This window comes from Syngnathus floridae, chromosome 12 (genome assembly GCF_059516105.1).
Source record: "Syngnathus floridae isolate MCC-2025c chromosome 12, RoL_Sflo_1.0, whole genome shotgun sequence".
NCBI lineage: Eukaryota > Metazoa > Chordata > Actinopteri > Syngnathiformes > Syngnathidae > Syngnathus > Syngnathus floridae.
In genome coordinates this window covers 14,603,995-14,621,930 of record NC_142424.1, presented here as the reverse complement: position 1 = coordinate 14,621,930, position 17,936 = coordinate 14,603,995, and the positions used below count along the sequence as shown (strand labels likewise).

At 45.5% G+C, this 17,936-nt stretch overlaps 1 long non-coding RNA gene across 1 annotated transcript; it reads right to left on the bottom strand.

The window, feature by feature from the left end:
* Positions 1 to 6,247: 6,247 nt before the first annotated feature.
* Positions 6,248 to 13,958, bottom strand: LOC148390165 (uncharacterized). The gene is made up of 3 exons (XR_015861537.1): positions 13,880 to 13,958; positions 11,946 to 12,034; positions 6,248 to 6,631 (listed from the first exon to the last, which is right to left on the bottom strand). It is a non-coding gene; the product is annotated as an uncharacterized LOC148390165 (long non-coding RNA).
* Between the last annotated feature and the right edge of the window lie 3,978 nt (positions 13,959 to 17,936).

Below are 17,936 nucleotides of genomic sequence, written 5' to 3'. Positions count from 1 at the left end.
CTGAAGAGGAATGTTTGGTGCCAATACGCTGGCAGAAATGGCGGGCTACCTCTTCGGGTTCCGTGTCGGGGGTTCTGTCGGTGTGAAAAGACAAGGACGATCCGTCCGAGTCCACCAACACGTCTTCGTCGTAGCCGTAAAATGTTTCGATGACCTGCGGGCGCGGAAGCAAACATCTCTCTGAACAAACTGAAGCGACACCTCACGATGAATCGACGAGAGGAACGATAGCGAGAAAAAGGCCATTTCATCTTGCGCAACACCAAGCAGCCGCAAACAAACAGACTCACCTTGCAGGACCTCACGCTTTGTTCCTCCTCAGAGATTCTCGACGTCGGTATCGTAGCAGCAAATCTCTCTCCTGTCGACACAAATAATCCGCCTTTGAGATTCTTTGGATGCAAAGGGAACGAATGGCTCCGGCGCAGAAACAAACGCGACTCACAATGACATTTCTGACATGAGCTCCTGTCTCCAGAGCCTGAAAAACACGTCACCGGCGGTGATTGGAGGGACGCTCGTCTTTTCCAAAAGTGACAACTACAGGGTGTGTCAGGGTTTTCCAGATTATCTTTATCGTATCATTATGTTGCTTTGACTTTGACTGCAACCTGTAATAAATAATATTATTTATCCCTTATTTATCCCTATCGCTTATCCCTTCCTACACAAAGTCGTAAAACACCCCTTGCTATGTTTTGACTAGAGGTCAAGGGCTTCCTCTATTCAATCCACTCTTACACCCACCCTGTTTCTCTTAATTAAAATGCTCGTGCAGGAGCCGAGAGTCAGACTTCATTCGTACAACGGATGGACTCTCCACCTGCAGGTGTCCAAAAGAACTTACTTGTCTCCCGTGTGGTTCTTGCAAAATAAGTTGGAGCGAGCGCAACTCTAACAGGGTGCATTTTGCCACTAGCTGCCTACGGACAATGATGTCGCGCTCGCGGCTCATGGTTGACGGGCTGAGCAGCCGGGCAAGTCCGTCGTTTTCAGCGCACAGCGAGTGGCAAAGGCGCTGACAAAACGGGAGCTTTGAGCTGCTGAAAACGGCAAAACAAGTCTAAAGCGTGTTCAAACGCGTGCGCACAATGCTCCTGCTTGAAAGGTCGGAATTTAAGGGGCCAATTTTTTGGATGGCGGCCGCCGGCCAAGCTTTGGACGGAAAAGGTTTCCTGGCGACAGCGAGCGAGCGTGGCGCTGCCGTACGTGCACCGAGTCGCCTGCCTGAAGACCTTGGACAAGTCGTCGATGATGTGCCGCTGCTCCACAACTTGAAGGAACTCCATTTCACCGTCCTGCTGGCCGCAACCGCGGTCCAGGTCATTGAGCGAACTAGGCCTTCTCTGTGGAACACAAATGCAGTGGACTCTGTTGGCACGCCGCCGTTGTCCGCGTCGACTTACCAAGCTTGCCATCTCCTCGTTCTCCTGGGTGACAAAGCGCACTTTGTTTTCAAGGCGACACAGCACCAGCGAGAGTTCTTCATTCTTCCTGCTCAGGCGTTTGTTTTTGTACAGGAGTGGCAGAAACTGGCTTTCTGTTTCTCTCAGTCGCTTTAGCTGCAAGCATGAAGTGCGGGATGTGAAAGACGCACAACACGCGGGCCAGAACGTATCCATTCCTTTTGCATCGGTTTGAACGGAATCGTGGCTTTGGCTCCCAATAAAAGACATCTACCAGGCAACCGACTCGACGCGCCGCTCAACTAATAAGCAAGCGCAATGGGTGCCTCACTGGATGGCGCGCATCAAACGTAGCGCAAACCTTCAAGCGTGCCGTCAATAAATTACCAGTTCATTGCGCTCTTCAGAAAGCAGGGCGTTTCGATCCTCCAGGTTCCTGATGACTGCGCTGAGCTCAGCGATTTTCAGATGAAACCGTCGCGTGTCCCGATCCTCCTGAGACTGAAAACGCCCCGCAACACACACACACAAGCACTCGTTCAAAGTTCAAAACTGTTTTTGTGCTACCTTCCTCCAGCAACGAACTAAGTCATGCGTACTGCAAGTGTGTGATGAGGTGGCTTACGCAATGAAGAGGATTGCTAGTAGCGGCGTTGACCCCACTTCCAGGGTAGTTTAGGCCCGCCCTTTGGGAATCCCTCAGGGCAGCGATCTGCTGCTCGGCAGCCTGAGTCTGCAGCTGAAGGCGGTGGACGTGGCCGGCCCCAGGGCTTCATCCAAAACACTAACCGCTCTGTCTTTCAGCTTGATCTCATCCGTCTGGATGTACAAACGGGGAGCGCTCAGGCAGGCGGGCAAACTCATTTGCCAGAATTGTGACAAAAACAAAGAGAGCAACCGGCCAATTTTTTTTCTTGAATCGACTAGAACACCTTTGCTGTGACAAAAGCGAAGCGAGCAACCAGACATTTTCTTCTTGTGAAATAGAATAGAATAGAATGCCTTAGGTGTCATTGCACTGCAGGTATACAACGAAATTGGGAACATAGCCACGCACCGCGCATCTGATCAGTCCTACCAGTCGGCGGATCTCCCTCTCGCAGTCTCTCTTGGTTCGGCTCAGCTCCTCCCGATGCTGGTGATGAGCCGATCGGAGCTCGGCCGCTCGGGACTGCCAGGCCTGCTGGGCCGCTGCCAGGGCTTCTTCCGCGCTCCTGGTGGAGGCGACACCGCTCGGTCTCCCGACACCGCCGCGTCTCCTCCACCTCCGCCAGCAAAGCGCCCCCCCTCCTCACCTGAGCAGACATTGCGCCACACCGGGCCGTTGAGACCGCAACGGAGCGCCGCGACGCTTACTGGGGACAAGCTACACAATACGGTAGCGGCCGCATCGAAGCCCGACGTGGCGTGCGGATAGTCAGACACGGATAGAGCGGATCACCTTGTCCATGGAGCCGTCCCTCAGGCTGAGGACCAAGGCATTCAGTCGCTGGATCTCTCCATCTTTGATTTTGATCACTCTCATCAGCTCCATTTCATGCTGCCGCAGTAATGTCTCCCTGGTAATGGCTAACTCTTTCTGCTTCTCCTCATGGAGTTTGCTTTTGAGTTCCGTCATGGCGGCGGTGGCACGGTGGTGCTCCGCCCGCAGGTCCTGACTTCTCTCTCTCTCCAGACAGCTGACCTGACATGACTTAGACTTAGACTTAGACAAACTTTATTGTCATCTTGTCTGCACATGGTGCATACAAAATGAAATTCCGTTGCATACGTCTTACAACAAAGTAGTGATATTGCAGTTGAATAGAAGTATCATATCCTATGAAAATATATATATATACATATATACTATATATATATATATATATATTAAAAATAAGTATAAAGTGCAGCAGTGATAATTATGCAATAGTGCAAGTAGGCAAAACAGTATTCAAGAGTGTGCAGAGGAATGCTAAACCATGTATTAAACTTCTATTTAAAGGGTTTATACAAGTTCAGTAAAGTTGGTAGTGCGAGATAGAGGTCCGTAGTGTCATACAGTTCTGTGAATGTGTGATGCAGAGTTCAGTTTAGAGCTCAACAGTTCTAGTGTTCAACAGTCTGATGACAGCAGGGAAAAAGCTGTTGCAGAACCTGGTGGACCTGCAGCGGATGCTGCAAACCTCTTCCCAGAGGGCAGCAGGGAGAACAGTCCATGGTGGGGGTGTGATGGGTCATTGATGATGTTACGGGCACGGGACATGCAGCGCTGAGATGAAATGTCCTGAATGGAGGGAAGAGGAGCCCCTATGATCCTCTCTGCTGTCCTCACCACTCTCCTCACGTTCTTCCAATCGGAGGCGGTGCAGCCTCCACACCACACAGAGAGACAGCTTGTCAGAATGCTCTCTATGGTGCTCCTGTAGAACGTCCTCATGATGGGTGGGGGCAGGTGGGCTCTCCTCATCCTCCGCAGGAAGTACAAGCGCTTCTGTGCCCTCTTGACCAGTGCCGTAGTGTTCATAGTCCAGGTGAGGTCTTCTGTGATGTGGACCCCCAGGAATTTGGTGGTGCTGACCACCTCCACAGCTGAGCTGTTGATGATCAGTGGAGCGTGGTGAGGCTGTTTTTTCCTGAAGTCGACGATGATCTCCTTCATCTTCTCCTCATTCAGGATCAGGCTGTTTTCTCTGCACCAGCCCACCAGCTGCTCCACCTCCTCTCTGTAGTCCAGGTCGTTGTTGTCTCTGATGAGCCCCACCACCGTTGTGTCGTCTGCTGACTTCACGATGTGATTGGTGGTGAACCTGAGGACGCAGTCGTGTGTCATCAGGGTGAACAGCAGGGGGCTCAGGACGCAGCCCTGAAGGGAGCCTGTGCTGAGGGTGATGACATCAGAGGTGTTCTGTCCGACCCGGACTGACTGAGGTCTGTTGCTGAGGAAGTCTAGCAGCCAGTTGCGAAGGGGGGTGTTGAAGCCCAGGTGTTCCAATTTTCCTACCAGATGCTGTGGGATGATGGTGTTAAACGCTGAGCTGAAGTCCAGGAACAGCCTCCGCACATGGGTGTTCTTCTCCTCCAGGTGAGCCAGGCTCAGGTGAAGAACGGAGGAGATGGCGTCCTGAGTGGAGCGGTTTTGCCGGTCGGTAAACTGGAACGGGTCAAATAATAGGGGGAGTCTGGAAACGATGTGACCTTTAAGCAGCCTTTCGAAGCACTTCATCATAACCGGAGTCAGTGCAACAGGCCGGTAATCATTAAATGAGGTGATTTGAGGTTTCTTCGGCACCGGAATGATGGAGGCAGTCTTAAAGCACGCCGACACTGTGGCTTGGCCCAGCGAGGTGTTAAAAATGTCTGTGATGACCCCAGCCAGATGACTTGCACATTCCCTGAACACACGCCCAGGAATGTTGTCGGGGCCAGGGGCCTTACAGGGGTTGACTCTCCTCAGGGTCTTCAACACATCGGCGGAGTCAAGGCAGAGTACCTCCTCTTCCTGATGGGGGACAGTTTTAACTGCTGGAGTGCCGTTTAGTGCCTCGAACCTCCCAAAGAAGTTATTTAGACCATTTAGAAAGTCAGCATCAACTACACCCACCGGGGGGGGGGAGAGTGAGTTGTAGTCTGTAATCGCCCGTATGCCTTGCCACATACTCCTGATGTTTTTGACGTCGTGGAAACGATCCTGAAATTTTCGACTGCGGTCTCGCTTCGCTATCCTGATGGCACGGTTCAAGTTGGCTCTCGCTGTCCTCAGTGTCTCCTTGTCGCCAGACTTGAAGGCAGAGTTCCGCGCTCGTAGCGTTTGACGTACCTCCTCAGTCATCCAGGGTCGTTGGTTGCCCCGGGTGATGATATTCTTAGTGGTGCTGACGTCCTCGGTGCATTTGTTGATGTAGGCTGACACAGTCATGGCACACGCATGTCTAATCTACATCGGGAAAACTGGGAGGGAGGGAGGGAGGCAGGCAGGGAGGCAGGCAGGGAGGCAGGCAGTGTCTGTCTGTTGAGGTTTTCACCTTGTTCTTCTCCTGCTGAAGTTCTAACTGGACGTCCATCAGTTTGGTTCTCAGCTCGTCATTGGCGGCCTGAAGGGCGTCCGTTCGCTCCGCCTTGGCCCGCCCTGCCGGAGCTCGTTTGGACATCTCTTACTCGAGTCTCGCCCGGTCGTCAGTCAGAGATCACAACATTTGTACCTGGAGAGCACAAACGCAGCGCTGTTTTCCACTGGCTTCGAACTCAACTTCAATCGGTACCGTAACTTACAACATCATAAACATAGAACTAGCTTGACTTATTCATTGAATAAATGCATTTGGTTCTTCAAAACTGCATCACGCAACATAGCGTGACCGAGACGGCCGTTATCCACCTGCGTGAAGTTATTTGGTGAAATGAATGAGATGTTTAAGACACCATCGTTCTGTCTCTATGTAGATGAAGGGAAATAATCGATTGCTGAAGGTCCAAAGGTGTTGTGATAAACAAATAAACATATTAGTGATTAGTGACATATTTGTGATAAACATATTAGGCAGGATAATCACATATGTTAACGTGACTGCCCACATTGTATTTATTTATGGTTATTTGTTAAATCGAGTACTGTTAGACATGAAATAGGAAGTGTTTAACATAAATGGAAGACGAAAGGGGTACTCACCATTGTAGCTCCTGCTGGTCAATGATACGAGCCTCTTCTTGCAGTGGAAAACATACAGCCAACAAACACCGTGGAACCTAAAGGAATGAAATTAAACATTAACATTTAGCCTCAACCAACATTCACAGATACAACGCAACGCAAACTACACAAACGTATATCTTTTTAAACACAATGAGTTGTACTTACCGTGTACGCTCTAGACGGTCCACTTGCAAGCAGAAAATAAAGATATTTCTGTTGATAATCGTCGTGTTTGTATCCGGTGTCTCGCTCAAGGCCATTGCGCCCACAGATTTGAATTTTGGCGAGAGTTCAGCCTATTGACGTCATTTCTGCGGTGTAATACCCGCATATCTGAAACGGCAAAGTTAAGAGTAGAGTTAAATAAAGTTTTTAGTCAACGCAATAATTTACAACCGTTGACCAGTCGAAATAATCGTCGAAATTTGGCGTCTGTGGCTGGAAGCAGACGCCGAGTTCGACATTCCTCCCAAACGCCACACTCCCTCGCTTTTCAGGGCTAAAAAAAAACTGTTGTAATTACCTTGTACGCTCTAGACGGTCAAGTTGCAAGCTGAAAACAAAAATATTTGCCTTGTTAGTCATCGTGTTACTAACCGCTGTGTCTTGTTTGCCAGAATTGCCGCTTTCCTACTTCCTGTTGCAAGCCACGCCCACGGATTATAATTTTGCCGTGAGTTCCGCCTATTGACGTCATGTCCGCGTCACATGACTGCGACGTAATATTATCTAAAACTGTTTGTGCGGTATTGTGTTGTTCTGTGCGGTATTGTGTTATTCTGTGTGGCGTCGTGTTGTTCTGTGCGGCGTCGTGTTGTTCAGTGCGACGTCGTGTTGTTCAGTGCGGCATGGTGTTGTTCAGTAAGGCATGGTGTTGTTCAGTGCGGCATGGTGTTGTTCAGTGCGGCATAATGTTGTTCAGTGTGGCATAATGTTGTTCAGTGCGGCATGGTGTTGTTCAGTGCGGCATGGTGTTGTTCAGTGCGGCATGGTGTTGTTCAGTGCGGCATAATGTTGTTCAGTGCGCCATAATGTCGTTCAGTGCGGCATGGTGTTGTTCAGTGCGGGATGGTGTTGTTCAGTGCAGGATGGTGTTGTTCAGTGCGGCATGGTGTTCAATGCGGCATGGTGTTGTTCAGTGCGGGATGGTGTTGTTCAGTGCGGCATGGTGTTGTTCAGTGCGGCATAATGTTGTTCAGTGCGGCATGGTGTTGTTCAGTGCGGCATGGTGTTGTTCAGTGCGGCATGGTGTTGTTCAGTGCGGCATGGTGTTGTTCAGTGCGGAATGGTGTTGTTCAGTGCAGCATGGTGTTGTTCAGTCCGGGATGGTGTTGTTCAGTGCGGCATGGTGTTGTTCAGTGCGGGATGGTGTTGTTCAGTGCGGCATGGTGTTGTTCAGTGCGGCATGGTGTTGTTCAGTGCAGGATGGTGTTGTTCAGTGCGGCATGGTGTTGTTCAATGCGGCATGGTGTTGTTCAGTGCGGGATGGTGTTGTTCAGTGCAGGATGGTGTTGTTCAGTGCGGCATGGTGTTGTTCAATGCGGCATGGTGTTGTTCAGTGCAGGAATGTGTTGTTCAGTGCGGCATGGTGTTGTTCAATGCGGCATGGTGTTGTTCAATGCGGCATGGTGTTGTTCAGTGCGGCATGGTGTTGTTCAGTGCGGCATGGTGTTGTTCAGTGCAGCGTAATGTTGTTCAGTGCGGCATGGTGTTGTTCAGTGCGGAATGGTGTTGTTCAGTGCGGCATGGTGTTGTTCAGTGCGGGATGGTGTTGTTCAGTGCGGCATGGTGTTGTTCAGTGCGGCATGGTGTTGTTCAGTGCGGGATGGTGTTGTTCATTGCGGCGTGGTGTTGTTCAGTGCGGCATGGTGTTGTTCAGTGCGGCATGGTGTTGTTCAGTGCGGCATAGTGTTGTTCAGTGCGGCATAATGTTGTTCAGTGCGGCATGGTGTTGTTCAGTGCGGGATGGTGTTGTTCAGTGCAGGATGGTGTTGTTCAGTGCGGCATGGTGTTGTTCAATGCGGGATCGTGTTGTTCAGTGCGGCATGGTGTTGTTCAGTGCGGCATGGTGTTGTTCAGTGCGGCATAATGTTGTTCAGTGCGGGATGGTGTTGTTCATTGCGGCATGGTGTTGTTCAGTGCGGCATGGTGTTGTTCAGTGCGGCATGGTGTTGTTCAGTGCGGGATGGTGTTATTCAGTGCAGGATGGTGTTGTTCAGTGCGGCATGGTGTTGTTCAATGCGGCATGGTGTTGTTCAGTTCGGGATGGTGTTGTTCAGTGCGGCATGGTGTTGTTCAGTGCGGCATAATGTTTTTCAGTGCGGCATGGTGTTGTTCAGTGCGGCATGGTGTTGTTCAGTGCAGCATAATGTTGTTCAGTGCGGCATGGTGTTGTTCAGTGCGGAATGGTGTTGTTCAGTGCGGCATGGTGTTGTTCAGTGCGGCATGGTGTTGTTCAGTGCGGCATGGTGTTGTTCAGTGCGGCATGGTGTTGTTCAGTGCGGGATGGTGTTCAATGCGGGATCGTGTTGTTCAGTGCGGCATGGTGTTGTTCAGTGCGGCATGGTGTTGTTCAGTGCGGCATGGTGTTGTTCAGTGCGGCATGGTGTTGTTCATTTCGGCATAATGTTGTTCAGTGCGGCATAATGTTTTTCAGTGCGGCATGGTGTTGTTCATTGCGGCATGGTGTTGTTCAGTGCGGCATGGTGTTGTTCAGTGCGGCATGGTGTTGTTCAGTGCGGGATGGTGTTGTTCAGTGCAGGATGGTGTTGTTCAGTGCGGCATGGTGTTGTTCAATGCGGCATGGTGTTGTTCAGTGCGGGATGGTGTTGTTCAGTGCGGCATGGTGTTGTTCAGTGCGGCATGGTGTTGTTCAGTGCGGCATGGTGTTGTTCAGTGCGGCATGGTGTTGTTCAGTGCGGCATGGTGTTGTTCAGTGCGGCATGGTGTTGTTCAGTGCGGCATGGTGTTTTTCAGTGCGGCATAATGTTGTTCAGTGCAGCATGGTGTTGTTCAGTGCGGCATGGTGTTGTTCAGTGCGGCATGGTGTTGTTCAGTGCGGCATGGTGTTGTTCAGTGCGGCATGGTGTTGTTCAGTGCAGGATGGTGTTGTTCAGTGCAGGATGGTGTTGTTCAATGCGGCATGGTGTTGTTCAGTGCGGGATGGTGTTGTTCAGTGCAGGATGGTGTTGTTCAGTTGGCATGGTGTTGTTCAGTGCGGAATGGTGTTGTTCAGTGCGGCATGGTGTTGTTCAGTGCGGCATGGTGTTGTTCAGTGCAGGATGGTGTTGTTCAATGCGGGATGGTGTTGTTCAGTGCGGGATGGTGTTGTTCAGTGCAGGATGGTGTTGTTCAGTGCGGCATGGTGTTGTTCAATGCGGCATGGTGTTGTTCAGTGCAGGATGGTGTTGTTCAGTGCGGCATGGTGTTGTTCAATGCGGCATGGTGTTGTTCAATGCGGCATGGTGTTGTTCAGTGCGGCATGGTGTTGTTCAGTGCGGCATGGTGTTGTTCAGTGCAGCGTAATGTTGTTCAGTGCGGCATGGTGTTGTTCAGTGCGGCATGGTGTTGTTCAGTGCGGGATGGTGTTGTTCATTGCGGCGTGGTGTTGTTCAGTGCGGCATGGTGTTGTTCAGTGCGGCATGGTGTTGTTCAGTGCGGCATAGTGTTGTTCAGTGCGGCATAATGTTGTTCAGTGCGGCATGGTGTTGTTCAGTGCGGCATGGTGTTGTTCAGTGCGGCATGGTGTTGTTCAGTGCGGGATGGTGTTGTTCAGTGCGGCATGGTGTTGTTCAGTGCGGCATGGTGTTGTTCAGTGCGGGATGGTGTTGTTCATTGCGGCATGGTGTTGTTCAGTGCGGCATGGTGTTGTTCAGTGCGGCATGGTGTTGTTCAGTGCGGCATAATGTTGTTCAGTGCGGCATAATGTTGTTCAGTGCGGCATGGTGTTGTTAAGTGCGGGATGGTGTTGGTCAGTGCAGGATGGTGTTGTTCAGTGCGGCATGGTGTTGTTCAATGCGGGATCGTGTTGTTCAGTGCGGCATGGTGTTGTTCAGTGCGGCATGGTGTTGTTCAGTGCGGCATGGTGTTGTTCAGTGCGGCATGGTGTTGTTCAGTGCGGCATGGTGTTGTTCAGTGCGGCATAATGTTGTTCAGTGCGGCATAATGTTGTTCAGTGCGGCATAATGTTGTTCAGTGCGGCATAATGTTGTTCAGTGCGGCATAATGTTGTTCAGTGCGGCATAATGTTTTTCAGTGCGGGATGGTGTTGTTCATTGCGGCATGGTGTTGTTCAGTGCGGCATGGTGTTGTTCAGTGCGGCATGGTGTTGTTCAGTGCGGGATGGTGTTGTTCAGTGCAGGATGGTGTTGTTCAGTGCGGCATGGTGTTGTTCAATGCGGCATGGTGTTGTTCAGTTCGGGATGGTGTTGTTCAGTGCGGCATGGTGTTGTTCAGTGCGGCATGGTGTTGTTCAGTGCGGGATGGTGTTGTTCATTGCGGCATGGTGTTGTTCAGTGCGGCATGGTGTTGTTCAGTGCGGCATGGTGTTGTTCAGTGCGGCATAATGTTGTTCAGTGCGGCATAATGTTGTTCAGTGCGGCATGGTGTTGTTCAGTGCGGGATGGTGTTGTTCAGTGCAGGATGGTGTTGTTCAGTGCGGGATGGTGTTCAGTGCGGGATCGTGTTGTTCAGTGCGGCATGGTGTTGTTCAGTGCGGCATGGTGTTGTTCAGTGCGGCATGGTGTTGTTCAGTGCGGCATGGTGTTGTTCATTTCGGCATAATGTTGTTCAGTGCGGCATAATGTTGTTTAGTGCGGCATGGTGTTGTTCAGTGCGGGATGGTGTTGTTCAGTGCGTTATAATGTTGTTCAGTGCGGCATGGTGTTGTTCAGTGCGGCATGGTGTTGTTCAGTGCGGCATGGTGTTGTTCAGTGCGGCATAATGTTGTTCAGTGCGGCATAATGTTGTTCAGTGCGGCATGGTGTTGTTCAGTGCGGGATGGTGTTGTTCAGTGCGGGATGGTGTTGTTCAGTGCGGCATGGTGTTCAATGCGGAATGGTGTTGTTCAGTGCAGGATGGTGTTGTTCAGTGCGGCATGGTGTTGTTCAGTGCGGCATAATGTTGTTCAGTGCGGCATGGTGTTGTTCAGTGCGGCATGGTGTTGTTCAGTGCGGCATGGTGTTGTTCAGTGCGGCATGGTGTTGTTCAGTGCGGCATAATGTTGTTCAGTGCGGCATGGTGTTGTTCAGTGCGGCATGGTGTTGTTCAGTGCGGCATAATGTTCAGTGCGGCATAATGTTGTTCAGTGCGGCATGGTGTTGTTCAGTGCGGGATGGTGTTGTTCAGTGCAGGATGGTGTTGTTCAGTGCGGCATGGTGTTCAGTGCGGGATGGTGTCTTTCAGTGCGGCATGGTGTCGTTCAGTGCGGCATGGTGTCTTTCAGTGCGGCATGGTGTCGTTCAGTGAGGCATGGTGTTGTTCAGTGCGGCATGGTGTTATTTAGTGCGGCATGGTGTTGTTCAGTGCGGGATGGTGTTGTTCAGTGTGGCATGGTGTTCAGTGCGGCATGGTGTTGTTCAGTGCGGTATCGTGTTGTTCAGTGCGGTATCGTGTTTCTCAGTGCGGTATCGTGTTGTTCAGTGCAGTATCGTTGTGTTGTTCGTATTGTGTTGTGTTGTTCGTAATGTGTTGTGTTGTTCGTATTGTGTTGTGTTGTTCATATTGTGTTGTTCATATTGTGTTGAGTTGTTCGTATTGTGTTGTGTTGTTCGTATTGTGTTGCCTTTAACACTTAGCCTCTAACACTTAGCCTCTAACACTTAGCCTCTAGCATCTAGAAGGTAAATAAATAGGAAGGAAGGACTCACCGGTGACGTCTTCGCCCACGTCCAAGCGTTGTACTTTGTATTTTCATCCTTCTGACAGTGGAAAACATAGCCAACAAACACCGTGGAACCTAAACGAATGAAAGAAAACTATCATTTGGCCACAACCAACATTCACAGATACAACACAATGTGACGTGCGGGGTTGAGGTTAAAGGTTGAGTGAAGGGCCCTCGTTTTAAACTACTTTTTTGAAAAGGATTGGGAACAAGTAAGACGTATTTAATTTATTTAATGGGAAGTAGTAAGAGCTATTGAATTTAATCTATGTATTATATTCTATTGTATTGTATTCTGTTGTATTCTTTTGGATTGTATTCACACTAACCCCACTAAAACTTCAGCCCACAAAAACTCGCCTCTGGCGCCTAGCCTCTGGCACTTAGCCTCTAACACTTAGCCTTTAACACTTAGCCTTTAACACTTAGCCTTTAACACTTAGCCTTTAACACTTAGCCTAGAAGGTGAATAAATAGGGTTAAAGGTTGAGTGAAGGGACCTCGTTTTAAACTACTTTTTTGAAAAGGAGTGGGAACAAGTAAGACGTATTTAATTTATTTAATGGGAAGTAGTAAGACTTATTAAATTTATTTAATCTACTTTTCTTCCCAGGCAAAATTTGATGTGCTGCAATTCCAAATTTCCAAAGTGAATGAAGGAATGAAGTCCTTTAAATTATGATTTTGTATAAATACTAGGCATTAACACAAAATCGACGGCACAAAATGGGCAGACTTGTTTGAAAAGGACTGGTTACAAGACAGACTTTTTTAATTTATTTAATGGGAAGAAGACTTATTTAGTTTAATTGATCTATTTTTGTTCCCTGGCAAAATTCGATTTGCTGCAATTCCAAATTTCCAAAGTGAATGAAGGAAAGAAGTCGTTTAAATTATGATTTTGTTTAAATACTAGGCATAGACACAAAATCTACGGCACAAAATGGGCAGACTTTACTTGTTTGAAGAGGACTGGTTACAAGACAGACTTTTCTGATTTATTTAATGGGAAGAAGACTTATTTAGTTTATTTAATCTATTTTTGTTCCCTGGCAAAATTGGATTTGCTGAAATTGTATTTTGCCAAATCTTGCCTTGAGACCTGATAGGAAGTATTAAACGCTTAGTTAAATCAATACAAGTTGGTAATAAGAGCGAGTAATGTTGGTTGAACCGATGAATGAAAGTTGAAAGCAATTTAAATTATGACTTTGTATAAATACTAGATATTAACAGAACATCTACTGCGCGAAATGGGCAGAGTTTACTTGTTTGAGAAGGAGTGGCTTATTCAAAACTAAGATTTATTTAATCTGTTTGTTCCCAGGCAAAATTGGATGTGATGCAATTCCAAATTTCACCACATGATGGTGCCCAATTTTGACTTCATAGGACATATTAAACACTTAGCTTGTTATTATGTTCAAGGTAATCAGATTTGTTTATTATTCTAATGGCCTCTTCAAAACTATTCTGGATTACTACTTTGGATCTATTCTACATTACTTGGCAACAACATACTCTGTAACAGATTAGGCAGTATAATCATATATGTTAACTTGAGAGTGCCCACACTCAATCTACTTATCGTGATGTGTTAAATCAATTACTGTTAGACATTATTTGTCTGATAATCTACCAAATCTTTGAATTGAAGAATTTGTGATTTAATTAATAGCTTGTTCAGGGTAATCAGACTTGTATATAATTCTAATGGCCTTCTTTTGAAAACTATTCTGAATTACAACTTTGGATCTTATATTACTTTGCAACAATCTACTCGGTGACAGATTAGGCAGTATAATCACATATGTTAACTTCAGTGCCCACACTGTATTTATTTATGGTTATTTGTTAAATCAAGTACTGTTAGACATGAAATAGGAAGTGTTTAACATAAATGTTATGGCTACTCACCATTGTAGCTCGCTCCTGGTCAATGATACGAGCCTCTTCTTGCAGTGGAAAACTTGCAGCCAACAAACACCGTGGAACCTAAAGGAATGAAATTAAACATTAACATTTCGCCTCAACCAATTTTCACACGTACAACGCAACGCGGCTACACTTCTGCTATTACAAACGTAAATCTCCTTAAACACAATGAGTGTTACTTACCGTGTACGCTCTAGACGGTCCAGTTGCAAGCAGAAAATAAAGATATTTCCGTTGATAATCGTCGCTGCTCAGTGGCTCACGGCCATCGCGCCAACAGATTTGAATTTTGGCGGAGGTTCGGGCAATTACGTCATATCCGCGGCACATGACTGCGACGTAATACCCGCTTATCTGAAACGGCAGTTAAAAGTAGAGTTACATCAAGTTTTCTTGGAACCTAAACGAATGAAAGAAAACTATCATTTGGCCACAACCAACATTCACAGATACAACACAACGTGCGGGGTTGAGGTTAAAGATTGAGTGAAGGGCCCTCGTTTTAAACTACTGTTTTGAAAAGGAGTGGGAACAAGTAAGACGTATTTAATTTATTTAATGGGAAGTAGTAAGACTTATTAAATTTATTTAATCTACTTTTCTTCCCAGGCAAAATTTGATGTGCTGCAATTCCAAATTTCCAAAGTGAATGAAGGAATGAAGTCCTTTAAATTATGATTTTGTATAAATACTAGGCATTAACACAAAATCGACGGCACAAAATGGGCAGACTTTACTTGTTTGAAAAGGACTGGTTACAAGAGAGACTTTTTTAATTTATTTAATGGGAAGAAGACTTATTTAGTTTAATTGATCTATTTTTGTTCCCTGGCAAAATTCGATTTGCTGCAATTCCAAATTTCCAAAGTGAATGAAGGAAAGAAGTCGTTTAAATTATGATTTTGTTTAAATACTAGGCATAGACACAAAATCTACGGCACAAAATGGGCAGACTTTACTTGTTTGAAGAGGACTGGTTACAAGACAGACTTTTCTGATTTATTTAATGGGAAGAAGACTTATTTAGTTTATTTAATCTATTTTTGTTCCCTGGCAAAATTGGATTTGCTGAAACTGTATTTTGCCAAATCTTGCCTTGAGACCTGATAGGAAGTATTAAACGCTTAGTTAAATCAATACAAGTTGGTAATAAGAGCGAGTAATGTTGGTTGAACCGATGAATGAAGGTTGAAAGCAATTTAAATTATGACTTTGTATAAATACTAGATATTAACAGAACATCTACTGCGCGAAATGGGCAGAGTTTACTTGTTTGAGAAGGAGTGGCTTATTCAAAACTAAGATTTATTTAATCTGTTTGCTCCCAGGCAAAATTGGATGTGATGCAATTCCAAATTTCACCACATGATGGTGCCCAATTTTGACTTCATAGGACATATTAAACACTTAGCTTGTTATTATGTTCAAGGTAATCAGATTTGTTTATTATTCTAATGGCCTCTTCAAAACTATTCTGGATTACTACTTTGGATCTATTCTACATTACTTGGCAACAACATACTCTGTAACAGATTCGGCAGTATAATCATATATGTTAACTTGAGAGTGCCCACACTCAATCTACTTATCGTGATGTGTTAAATCAATTACTGTTAGACATTATTTGTCTGATAATCTACCAAATCTTTGAATTGAAGAATTTGTGATTTAATTAATAGCTTGTTCAGGGTAATCAGACTTGTATATAATTCTAATGGCCTTCTTTTGAAAACTATTCTGAATTACAACTTTGGATCTTATATTACTTTGCAACAATCTACTCGGTGACAGATTAGGCAGTATAATCACATATGTTAACTTCAGTGCCCACACTGTATTTATTTATGGTTATTTGTTAAATCAAGTACTGTTAGACATGAAATAGGAAGTGTTTAACATAAATGTTATGGCTACTCACCATTGTAGCTCGCTCCTGGTCAATGATACGAGCCTCTTCTTGCAGTGGAAAACTTGCAGCCAACAAACACCGTGGAACCTAAAGGAATGAAATTAAACATTAACATTTCGCCTCGACCAATTTTCACACGTACAACGCAACGCGGCTACACTTCTGCTATTACAAACGTAAATCTCCTTAAACACAATGAGTGTTACTTACGGTGTACGCTCTAGACGGTCCAGTTGCAAGCAGAAAATAAAGATATTTCCGTTGATAATCGTCGCTGCTCAGTGGATCACGGCCATCGCGCCAACAGATTTGAATTTTGGCGGAGGTTCGGGCAATTACGTCATATCCGCGGCACATGACTGCGACGTAATACCCGCTTATCTGAAACGGCAGTTAAAAGTAGAGTTACATCAAGTTTTCTTGGAACCTAAACGAATGAAAGAAAACTATCATTTGGCCACAACCAACATTCACAGATACAACACAACGTGCGGGGTTGAGGTTAAAGATTGAGTGAAGGGCCCTCGTTTTAAACTACTGTTTTGAAAAGGAGTGGGAACAAGTAAGACGTATTTAATTTATTTAATGGGAAGTAGTAAGACTTATTAAATTTATTTAATCTACTTTTCTTCCCAGGCAAAATTTGATGTGCTGCAATTCCAAATTTCCAAAGTGAATGAAGGAATGAAGTCCTTTAAATTATGATTTTGTATAAATACTAGGCATTAACACAAAATCGACGGCACAAAATGGGCAGACTTTACTTGTTTGAAAAGGACTGGTTACAAGACAGACTTTTTTAATTTATTTAATGGGAAGAAGACTTATTTAGTTTAATTGATCTATTTTTGTTCCCTGGCAAAATTCGATTTGCTGCAATTCCAAATTTCCAAAGTGAATGAAGGAAAGAAGTCGTTTAAATTATGATTTTGTTTAAATACTAGGCATAGACACAAAATCTACGGCACAAAATGGGCAGACTTTACTTGTTTGAAGAGGACTGGTTACAAGACAGACTTTTCTGATTTATTTAATGGGAAGAAGACTTATTTAGTTTATTTAATCTATTTTTGTTCCCTGGCAAAATTGGATTTGCTGAAACTGTATTTTGCCAAATCTTGCCTTGAGACCTGATAGGAAGTATTAAACGCTTAGTTAAATCAATACAAGTTGGTAATAAGAGCGAGTAATGTTGGTTGAACCGATGAATGAAGGTTGAAAGCAATTTAAATTATGACTTTGTATAAATACTAGATATTAACAGAACATCTACTGCGCGAAATGGGCAGAGTTTACTTGTTTGAGAAGGAGTGGCTTATTCAAAACTAAGATTTATTTAATCTGTTTGTTCCCAGGCAAAATTGGATGTGATGCAATTCCAAATTTCACCACATGATGGTGCCCAATTTTGACTTCATAGGACATATTAAACACTTAGCTTGTTATTATGTTCAAGGTAATCAGATTTGTTTATTATTCTAATGGCCTCTTCAAAACTATTCTGGATTACTACTTTGGATCTATTCTACATTACTTGGCAACAACATACTCTGTAACAGATTAGGCAGTATAATCATATATGTTAACTTGAGAGTGCCCACACTCAATCTACTTATCGTGATGTGTTAAATCAATTACTGTTAGACATTATTTGTCTGATAATCTACCAAATCTTTGAATTGAAGAATTTGTGATTTAATTAATAGCTTGTTCAGGGTAATCAGACTTGTATATAATTCTAATGGCCTTCTTTTGAAAACTATTCTGAATTACAACTTTGGATCTTATATTACTTTGCAACAATCTACTCGGTGACAGATTAGGCAGTATAATCACATATGTTAACTTCAGTGCCCACACTGTATTTATTTATGGTTATTTGTTAAATCAAGTACTGTTAGACATGAAATAGGAAGTGTTTAACATAAATGTTATGGCTACTCACCATTGTAGCTCGCTCCTGGTCAATGATACGAGCCTCTTCTTGCAGTGGAAAACTTGCAGCCAACAAACACCGTGGAACCTAAAGGAATGAAATTAAACATTAACATTTCGCCTCGACCAATTTTCACACGTACAACGCAACGCGGCTACACTTCTGCTATTACAAACGTAAATCTCCTTAAACAC